At 36.4% G+C, this 11,252-nt stretch overlaps 1 protein-coding gene across 2 annotated transcripts in view; it reads left to right on the top strand.

The window, feature by feature from the left end:
• The first annotated feature begins 1,501 nt into the window (after positions 1-1,501).
• LOC121415050 (beta-1,4-galactosyltransferase 6-like) overlaps positions 1,502-11,252 on the top strand; it is a 47,343-nt gene continuing 37,592 nt past the window's right edge. For both annotated transcript variants that reach the window (XM_041608125.1, XM_041608124.1), the window contains exon 1: positions 1,502-1,597. The gene's annotated coding sequence lies outside the window, so the exon portion shown is untranslated. The remainder of the gene's footprint in view (positions 1,598-11,252) is intronic.

Below are 11,252 nucleotides of genomic sequence, written 5' to 3'. Positions count from 1 at the left end.
AGGACAAGCGCCCCAAAAATTTTTGAGAAGCAAAAAAAAAAAAAAAAAAAAAAAAAAAACCTAAATTTTAGGGGGGGGGGACAACACACGTGTCAAGGGGGTCCACGTGAATTTAGGGGGGGACGCAGGAAAAAAAATTGACAAGCAAAAAAAAAAAAAAAAAAAAAAAGGTTATCAAAACAAAATTTAGGGGGGGACCGTCCCCCCTCCTAAAATTTAGGGGGGGACACGTCCCCCCGTCCCCCCCGCTTCCGCCGCCTATGGCTGCAGGTGCACTGCACCACGATCTTGATAAAAATAATTTTTGCTGAAATGCTAAAGCATTTGCATCTGAGATTAGAGGTTCGTTATGTTGTTAAAATTAACTGTTGTCTTTTCCCTTTCTCTCTCATTTAATTTACCTTCGTGCTTTTCTCTATTTTTCGAACGCTTTCTGATTTTCACATCCCCCTCTTTGAATCCATTTGTAGCTTTCTTTCTTTTTCTTTTTTTTAACAATATTTTATTTGCCTCTGTCTCGGGGCCATGATGGGAGAGGGGGGTTCTTCTTTAACTGAATTCCTACTTATTTTACAAACTACATACTTTTCATTCATATGAGAAATCTTCTCCAAAAAATTTGAATAAACATATTTTAAATATCAACAAGCATTATTTAAAAAGAAAGCCGAAATTTTATTAAAATTTAATGTACAAACTATATGACATTTATAGGTTTTTATACTAAGTGTGGAAAACGATGGCATCACTCACTATTTTTTTCGTTTGTATTTTATTCTATATTCGTTTAAATATTAAAGGGGTCTATGCTTATTTTTTTCATTGTCAAAAACAAAGTTTGATTCACCCCTGCACATTGCTGCATCTACCGAGATTTGGCAATTTCATTATTGTCAAAAAAAATAAATCTGCATAATTAATTAGCCGGAAACAAAAATAACAATTTTCCGAAAGGTATACGTATGTATGCAGGATTTTGCAGTATTCATGTCTGTGAAAGCGAATATAAGTAAAGAACATTGTCAAAATGATATTCTGAATTATCAATTTTGCAGCCATTTTGTTTATGCAAATTAGGTGGTCAGAAAACATGAGAAATTAGCTTGCGAACCGATCCTATCAGATTCAGCATATTTGAATTGTGTGAAATAATCCGGTTCCCAACTTTTACCCCAAAATGCTTCTTAAATTTTATACAGGCCTCTTTTTCCAGAATGGCTCTAGTCTATGACGGGTACCCTATATTTGCATTTTTTTGTCCGGTCCGATTGTTAAGACTATGACTGTGATGTCCCATGCAGTCCACCAACTTCCGACAATGCCTTAATTGATTATGATTTCAGAGTTCAGTGAATCTAACTAAAGCCGAATCCCGACCGAATGGGATGGGTTGCTCAAACCAGTGATTTTTTCTTCACAATTCCCGGTCTGATGTAAATCTGAATTTCTTTTGTCTGTCTATCTTTCCATTCATTCGTTCATAGCACCACGTCATGCATGGCAGCGTGGTGGAATGTTTCGTTCAGTCTCTTATTCACATAGACTTCCTCATAATATACGCCAACGGTACGACGACTTTATCGACGCCAAACAACCGGTACGTTCAGTTTTTATTTATCCTAGATTGTGAAATAAATGTATTAGATACAATTCTACACTTTCACATTCATTCATTTTCTTCCGCAAATAGTAATAGTCTAATCGGCAAGCAATAAAATCATTTTCACAGTTAATTTTGTCCGCAGTAAATAATAAGTTATCTAAGTTTTAGCTAAGTTATTGAGCTTAGTTGAGTATATACTGTTGGAGTAAAACAAAATTTGACATCTCCCAAATCCCCAATTTGAGGGGAAAATATGTCATGAACGCATATTTCTTATATATGACTGGAAATTATATTTTCTCTGAAGTAATTTGATACAATTTTTTGTGGTATGTGTTCACGCTTGGATAACCAGGAGGTATTCTTTGCAGTGATGTAAATTTTGATTTGCGCCAAATTAAGGCATGGCTGCAATGAATGAATCCAGATGCCAATGATGCCATACTACGGTTGCATTAACATCCATAAACACCTTTTCAATAATTTACATTACAATTGTTTAATAAACACTTTTTATCAATTCTCAAGTTAATTTAATCGAAAAGGGATAACATGCTTTCTAATAATGTACGATTATGACCTCAGCATTCACTTGAATGTTCACTGCAACCACCCTAGCCATGCTGACTGTGGGGAATCTACATGTAGATTGAGATAATGTATCTATGGTATGCCAATGCAGTATACAGCACACACCAACTTATTTAAACTATCAGTTTTGTATAATAATTTTCCATACAGTTGCAATTTATTTTTCATTGGTAACTTGGGGATCATTATTGTTTTCACCAGAGCGACAAAAACTTGAATTTTAGGCAATTGCAATAAATTTTTCATTTTTCAATGTCTATGTTTAATTTTAAAAAGAAATAATTAAAAGAATTCAATTTACTTAAGAGCCGAGTTATAATTATAATGTACAGCTTTAATGGAAACTGACATGTTATTAAAAAAATCAAGCATTTGTCCACAAGAACGAAAGAAAATAAACCAAACATTGCCAACCTTATTTTCCCCCACACAGGCAGTATAGTAACCAGTAGCGGACCGTGACCCGGAGGAGACAAAGCATGGGGGGGGGGGGGCACTGCATTGTTTGTGAACAATGCCGTGCCCCCCAATGCTTTGTCTCCTCGGGGTCACGGTCCGCCACTGATAGTAACTATGATATCAAATTAATTGGGAGAAGACTCTTTCCAGCCACAGGGGCGGATCCAGGATTTTGAAATAGGGAGGGCGCCAGCGGCGAGTGAGCGAAGCGACCGAGCGGGGGGAGGGTGTGGGAGGGGGGAAACCCCCCTCCCACGGCAAGGACTTTTTCAAAAAATCATGTCCAAAAGTCGTATTTTGAGAGCACCTTTAGAAGAAAAATGCACACTTAAATCACTGATTCATGACTAAAAGACACTGACTCATTTAGGAGCTGGTTTCCAGTCACACACCGTATAAGCGGTCATTCAAAACATACATTTGGCAAAGGCTCTTCACTTGCTTGCACGAAAGTATTTTTATTCTCCCCCCAACCCCCCCCCCCCCCCCCCCGTCACATAAAATCTCCGCTCCTTACGCTGACATATAGCTGCCTATACACAGCAAACGCGGAGTGGGGTCGACTGGTGATTGAGAATATACAATTTTGCTCCTTGATAATTCGTTGGAATGATTGCTTCGGCGAAACTTAGTTGGGGGCAGGGGCGGATCCAGCCTTCGCCAATAGGGGGGCCCGGAATTTTTTTTTTCAGCCATATTTTCCCGATCGGCCACTCGAATATGATATTTGCCGGGATTTTTGGTATCTTTAAAGGGGTAGTCATATTAGTCACTTCTTAGCTTTATTCTTATGAATAAACATAAATATATAATACCATAATCATTATTTATATAATGCGAGCGCGAAGCGCGAGCTATTTTTTTTTGGGGAATCTTATTTACTTTTTTCTAAAAGTTTTGAACATTCTGGGCAATCCTGAAAAAGATGTGTATGCAAGTGAATAATTATTACGAACGTGAAGCGCGAGCAAAAATGAACTGATGGAAAAGGTACTGTTAAGGACTTGCTTGCAGTTAGCCATGAAGACGTTACATATTTTTAAAAATCAAATAATGCGAGCGCGAAGCGCGAGCTGAAATTTTTTGACATTTTACCTAAGGAATGGAAATTCTAAGCACTTTTTGTAACTTGACAGAATAGGTATATAACTAAACGATTAGTGCGAGCGCGAAGCGTGAGCAAAAAATTTCGTGATTTAGACCTACTGAACGAGACACTCTATTCAAGTTTTGTAAATCATGAAAAAGGATGAGGAAGTGGGGATCTTCCTTACATTAATAATGCGAGCGCAGAGCGCGAGCGGAAAATTTTTATATACGTTTTGAGCTGATCGAAAACGTATTTGTTATGGACTGCTTGAACTTAGCCATGAAGACGTTACATATTTCAACATTCATATATTGCGAGCGCGAAGCGCGAGCTGAAATTTTTGACATTTCTACCTGAATAATGGAAATTTCAAGCACTTTTTGTAATCGTGGAAAGGATGAGACAAAAACTGAACATTATTGATGCGAGCGCGAAGCGCGAGCGGAAAAATTCTGGACACTCTATTCATGTTTTGTAAATCATGAAAAGGTTAAGCTATTGGAAATTTTCATACATTAATAATGCGAGCACACAGCGCGAGCAGACAATTTTTTATATTGTTATCTGAAACTGGATAATTATTTAAATGGAGAACAAGGTGCGTATCTGAATAAACGTGTGTTTGAGATATCGACCTAGAATTTGGGTATTCTAAATACCTTTTTTTTACCATGAAAATCAATAAAGCGAGCGCAAAGCGCGAGCTAAAAATATATAATATTCAGATCTGAAAAGGGGTCACTTTAAGCTCTGTATTGCAAGCACTTTGTGGAAAAATTGTGAGGTGAAGAAGGATCACAGTTAAAACAGAGCTGATATTTTCAATTATTGTTACTTTGAGTTTTGACATAGGACCGGGATGTTCTATAAGGACATTATGTCATCATAAGAAAATGATGACTATCTTCCTATTTCTCTTCCTAAGCATGAGAGCGCAAAATCTATTAATATTATGGCCTGAAAATTGGACATTTAAGCACTTTTGTAATTATGCATAAGATGCACGAGTTTAAAATCTATCAATGCGAGCGCAAATCGCGAGCAGAAATTTATGATTAATTGTCATCAAATGGTGATTTTAAGTAGTTTGTTTTAGAATTAATATTGAGATATACATAACTCACTAATCAAAATGCAAGCGTGCAGCGCTAGCTGATACGTTTTGACAATCTGACCTAAATAGGGATATTTTGAGAACTTCATGGAATACAGGAAAATAATAGGTACCTGATAAATCAAATTTTGCGAGCGCGCAGCGCAAGCAGAAATTGTTAATATTCAGACCAAAACAGAATTTTTTACACTTTTAAAAAATCAATTTATGAATAAAACAAAATAATGAAAGTTCAATTTCCCAGCTGAAATATGTTTTGTATATTGACTTCAGAATTTGATATTTTAAGGTCCATATTGAGCAAGATATCACCTAAAAGGCAATGCGAGCGCAAAGCGCGAGCGAAAATTTTATATCCCGACATGAAAGATTAAAAAAAAAATAATTTCCAAGTCTTAATTCCCCTTATCTTATTTTATTCACTCATCTTCCTCCTCTTATGCTTGCCTTCCTTCTTTTCTCCTCTCTTTTCCTTTTTTCATTTTTCCTTCCTTTTCCCCTTTTTTCTTTTTTTGCTCCGCCAATAGGGGGGGCCCGGGCCCCGGGCCCCCCCCCCCCTGGATCCGCCTATGGTTGGGGCGCCCTGGATAATATGCCTCTGAATCTACCAGAAAGTGTAAAAGTTAGTTTACATTAAATACAAATATGTCTGACCTATACATTTCAGTGAAAACGTACATGACCAAGGCAGAATGATAATGCTGCGCACGTGGCGCCCGATACAGGGCTTCATCTTTGAGTGAAGAATAATCCTCGGGGATAGACATCATTCGCATCGTTGACACTTTCTCTCGCGATCTGTTACTTACAATTTACATGTATTTGCCATAAAGACGGACAAACGCATGTTACAAAAAACACAAAATTTCGGGAAAAAATGATAAGTTAAAATATAGTTTTGACTAGATCTAGCCCTTGAAATTGACTACATTGTACCAATCCAGTAAATATAACCATCCAAAAAAAAAAAAAAATCCGGCGAAAATAGGGGGGGGGGGGGGGCGCGCCCGGGGCGCCCCCCTCTGGATCCGCCACTGAGCCATATAGAGTGCGTCCCACAAATAAACGAAACCGAGATTTATCGATGATTTATCATAAGTAAATTACAAATACAATAGACAAATGACCTACCATTGTAAAGCTTAGAATCTCCTCTTTCATTTACAATTACTTGGATTATTCTTAAATTATGCATGAGTGAGCAAAGACAATTTGAAGAGGGGATACCAAAAATCACTCGGCTGGCTGTATCTGGGTTAAAAAACAACTACACATTTCTATATAGTTCAGTATCTGCTCTTTGACAGGCCAGCGTTCAGACTCACTCGACACTCCGTTTTGTTGACGATCAGCCATGCAGAAAGTCGTTTGTTAACCGTGCGATAGCTTCTGTGGGAAACCGGTGAAAACACATCTATACACAACAAAAAAAAGTGAGTCCCCCCTAAATCAAACTGCTGTAACTTTTGAACCGATATTTTGAATATGATTCATGGGTGGTTTATACACTCATCAAGCAAATCCTGGGGAAAAAATGAGATTGATCGGTTGAGTCATGCATGAGTAATTAAAGATTGAATTAAAAAATGACCATTTTTGAAAGTCACAAGAGTCGTTTTTCAGATTGTGCAAATACAAAGTTGGGCAAAAATTGTTTTTAGGTGAACTTTACAGTGTTATGCTGTTTTACTATCCATCATTTAACCATGAGACCAAATTTTGATATCGTATGTTCATGGTTGAGTGAGCACGATGTATTGCAGAGGCCGCGGAAGCGGGGAGGGCTGGGGGGCTTTTCCATAAGCAAGTACAAAAATGTAATACGATTGTGATTTTTGGCATGGTCAGCCCCCCCCCACTTTGAAAACTGCTCTGCGGCCCCTGTATTGTGACGTGTCATCATAGGGTTTGGGGGGTATTATCTTTTACAACTTGTTAGATCATGTTAAAATTTGAAAATGATGATGGCTCCCCCGATTAAAGGCCCCTCCCCCATTTAAAATTCTGGATCCACCACTGATCTGTCCATACATTCAACTGATCCTGAGAAATTGTTAGGAAAAGAATACATTTATGCAGTATAAAGAGTATTCATTCCTAAATTTTCGAATGTGCTCGCTCAACCATGAAATGGCTAAAGTTCGGAAAGTGTTTGGTGATAGAAATGATGGATGATAAAAACAACAGCAATTAAAGACACCTTTCAAACCAAATTTGCCCCCAATATTCTCTTTATTACCCTTTAAAATGAGTCTGTGTCATTGAAAATACCAATTTTCCCACTTTGATGCGTGCTCACTCATCCATAAACAAACAAATCGATTTCATTTTTGCACAGAATTCTGTCCATAGGTTGATAAACATTACTGCCAAACGACATTGCTAAAGACAGTCTTGAAAAAAAGTTCCACCATATTGAATAAGGGGTTTACGTATGCTTAAACATATGCACCCATAATGTACACAAGTCTATGAGAGAGGAAGTCAAAATTTTAACAAATATGAAATGAGGGTTTGTTTCATGGGACGGTTTTTGTTACTTCTGCCAACAGTTATTTCATGAAACTTCGCACATGGCTTCAGAGTAACACTATCCAAAATGTGCGCACACCAAAATAACCATTCGATTCGGTACAGAGTGGGGCCAAGGCCTTGAACTTTCTTCTCATTTGCATAATTTTCGAATATTGTGTGCTCACTGATGCATTAAACATCGGGATTTTCATAAAAATCAAATCAAATGAACTGTGCAAGGAGTTGTGTGACAGATATCCATAGTTACAAATTGCAGTTTTTCCAATAACGTAAAAAAGAGCTAATCACATTCCACATGTTCATTCAAGCGTAAATGTTTAATTTGACACCTTTGAATCATTGAAGCATGTTAATTGGTCATGAACATAACAAAAAAGTTGAGAAAAGATCATTTTCAGTTAGAAAAATGAAGCAATAATTGCCTACGATATTTGAAAATCGCATTTTTTGTTTCCAATAAATGTTCATTGAACCGTGAAACGGTGAATATTGTTGGAGATAGTCTTCCCAAAATAACTGTCATCATATTCTAGCATTTTTATTGAAAGAAATGTGTAAAAATCCAATTATAGCAAATTTGGATTTGAGTTTAGTCAACCGTGAAATTTAGCTTAAAAAGTTGTATCGTCTTTTAGAAAGTACCCTTTCCAAGCCTTCTGACTAGTTTTCATGATGAGAATGTGGAATTAGCTCCAATACAATGGAATCAAAATCGTGATATTTTGCTTGTGACTTTTGAAAAGTGACATTTTTGCCTTCTGACGGTGCTCACTGAAGCATGACGTAAGATACATCCACAACATTTACTCATAGGGTAGCTTATAAAATTACCTACACGCTCATGTAAAAATATATCAAAAACTCCCATTGGTTCGGAAATTATTGATGTTTGTTTAGGGGGGGACTTACTTTTTTTGTTGTGTATATTTAATGAAATTATGGGAATACAAAAATTGTTTCCAGAGAACAGAACTTTGTTACTTGTCCATTTTCTGCGATAGGTATCAAAATAAAAGCGCAGATATTGAACTTTTTAGGCATGTGATTTTCTTTTTTAATTTTCAGATACCCCCGCCAAAAGAGTTTTTAAGTTGTTTTTGCTCACTCATGCGTGAATGAGGAATAATGGAATAATTTCAAATGAAAGAGGAGATCCTAAGCTTTACATTGGTAGGTCATTTGTCTATTGTATTTATGATTAAGTTATGATAAATCATTGCTAAATCTCGGTTTCGTTTATTGTGTGATGCACTGTATAATGATTATGCGCTCATGACATATTTTTCTTTAAAACGGAGATTTGTGAGGTGTCAAGTGTTTTTTTTACTCACACATATATATATATATATATTATATAATTTAGTTCCAAATTATTTAAAACCTTTAGTATGTAAACGGCCCGTGAAATACAGGACACGGTTTTCTTTGCGATGCCCCCTTCAGCTTCCCAAAGCTAGAATTGAATATAAAAGAAAATCTTTCGCATATTTCGGACCCAAATTATATAATGCACTTCCTTCAAATTTACAAGCCTGTACCTCCTTGTTATAGTTTTTAAGAAAATTATGCAAAGCCTTTCATACGAACTTAAAAAGCGAAATAATATTCCATTGATTTACAATGCTATGTACTTGTATGTTTCATTGGCTTCCCACTCTATATTTTTTGGTGTTAATTGTTTCTGATGTTAAATAGTTTGTATTTTGTATTTTTGACGTTGATTGTTTTTTTACGATATATTTCATAGTTATCTTGACATGTATTTTAAACTGCAGGGCGCCTTTGTAAAGCAGTTTTAAGAACTGAACAGACCTACCCTGCAGTATAAAATAAATAAAACAAAATAGATAAATAAATATATATAAACGCACATTCTTGCACTTTCATGATTGTGGTGGCGTAATAAGTGATTGTGACATAACAACGATGTCCTCACGCGATAATTTTTACAGCCTGCGCTTTTTTTTATTATTATGATGGTGATGCTGTTTTGTGCGCGGTTCCATGACTACCACAATCATGAATATTATTTAAGTTCTTGTCACTGTGAGCTTTCGTACCCCTGAAGAAGACGTGTGTTTAACGTGGACTTCAAAATAAACTGTTGGAACTAAGTACAATGCATTACCACTTTGTCTCATTAATATATATATAAATAATTTATTGGTTGGATGTTTAAAGTAGACACACACGAAGAAAATTCACGAAAGTGATGATTATAGAACAAATATATATGGATGAAAGGTATTGTCTTTTTATACACAAATATGTCACTAAAAAGTCTTATAGATGTCGTGGAAATGCAAGAAATGAAATTATTAGACACCCTTCTCAGCCCCCCAGACCGACAATCACGCAGCCGAAAACGGTCGAGAATAATGACGTCACACAATCGACGTGCTCATCATCTCTCTGTGCATCATGCACTGAATCACCTTACTGACCTGTTCAATATCTTCCGAATTACCGTTTTCTTCATGTAATGTGATATTCAATTTTGTTTTCGACAACTTCAGACCAAACGTGAATCAGAAATGTGTTCCTGAAAGACCAATTTTGTCCACTGCAGTCGTCATTGTGTTGCTCCACTCCAGTCAGTGAGTCGCTGCCCAAATAATATAAGTAGAGAATCTAATCAAGAACTTGAAAATCAAAAGCAGCAATTAAGAAGTAAGATTTAATAAATACAGGACTGAATAGAATCTCACATGAAAATAAAAAGAGAAAAAAGAGCTGATAGGAATGGGGAAGGAATATAATTAAAAAAAAAATCCAGAACCAAAAAAATCAATGAGATTCGAACCGGGATCCCTGCACTCATTTGCAAACGTCGTGCGTACAGACTTGTCCACAGACCATGCCTTTGTATAACTCGTGTTATAACGATATATGAACAAAGTGCGTTCGCTGCTGTTGCCTCGCAATGCTTCGGCAATCCAACTGCAATTCCAATCATTTCGCGATCATATATTGCTGTTTTTTGTGGTTCCTGAACTTGCTACGTAATTAAATTTCATAATTTTTATTCAGTTGTGAAGACGAATGTCTATGCTTTATATTGATAATAATATCAATGTGGTGCAAGCATGATTTCTAAGTGAAAATTTTTGATATACAGACCTAACAGAAAAACGGTACCTGTTTAGGACTGTTTGTAGTGACTAATGAGGAGGTTACTAAACAGATAATGAGAGTGCGGAGAGCGAGCTGAAATTTCTTAATATTCTCACCTATATTAGCTTGATATCCAAAGCATTTTTCAATGATTAAGATGGGTATCTACAAACACAACAGATGCGAGCGCGAAACGCGCGGGCTGACAATATTGATATTTCGATCTGAAAGAAATTGACAGTTTAATGGAGAATTTTAATAAAAACAAGATATATATATCAAAAAAATGATTATTGCAAATCGAAGCGGGAATTCTTTTGAGGTTTAGAACTGAAAACGGGACATTCTGTTCACCTATTCAATCATGAAAAGTATGGGTTTTTGCTAAAGAAATGATGCGAGCGCGAAGCGCGAGCTGAAAATTTTTATATTCCAATCTGAAAAGCGGGACATTTTGAGCACGATTTCGAAAAGAGAGCAAGTTGTGTATCGCAATCTCGCTTTCCGATTTCTGTGTTACATTACAATCTTATTTTATTTCTGTATAATCCCGGAATTATGGGGGGGGGGCAAAACAATATGTTTGCCCACCCAATATTTTCAATGGTGGGGTGATCGCCCCCCCCTGCCCTCCAGGATATATCCCTCTGATTGAATATTCTTCTAAAATGCTGAATATTGACCGATTTAAGGATTTGAAAGTCGATGAAATTAACTCTGCACTGAAAGGACGAAATGTCTTTGTA

The sequence above is a fragment of the Lytechinus variegatus genome, chromosome 5 (genome assembly GCF_018143015.1).
Source record: "Lytechinus variegatus isolate NC3 chromosome 5, Lvar_3.0, whole genome shotgun sequence".
NCBI classification, from domain to species: Eukaryota; Metazoa; Echinodermata; class Echinoidea; order Temnopleuroida; family Toxopneustidae; genus Lytechinus; species Lytechinus variegatus.
The sequence above is the reverse complement of the archived record's forward strand: the minus strand, read 5'-3'. Positions and strand labels throughout refer to the sequence as shown.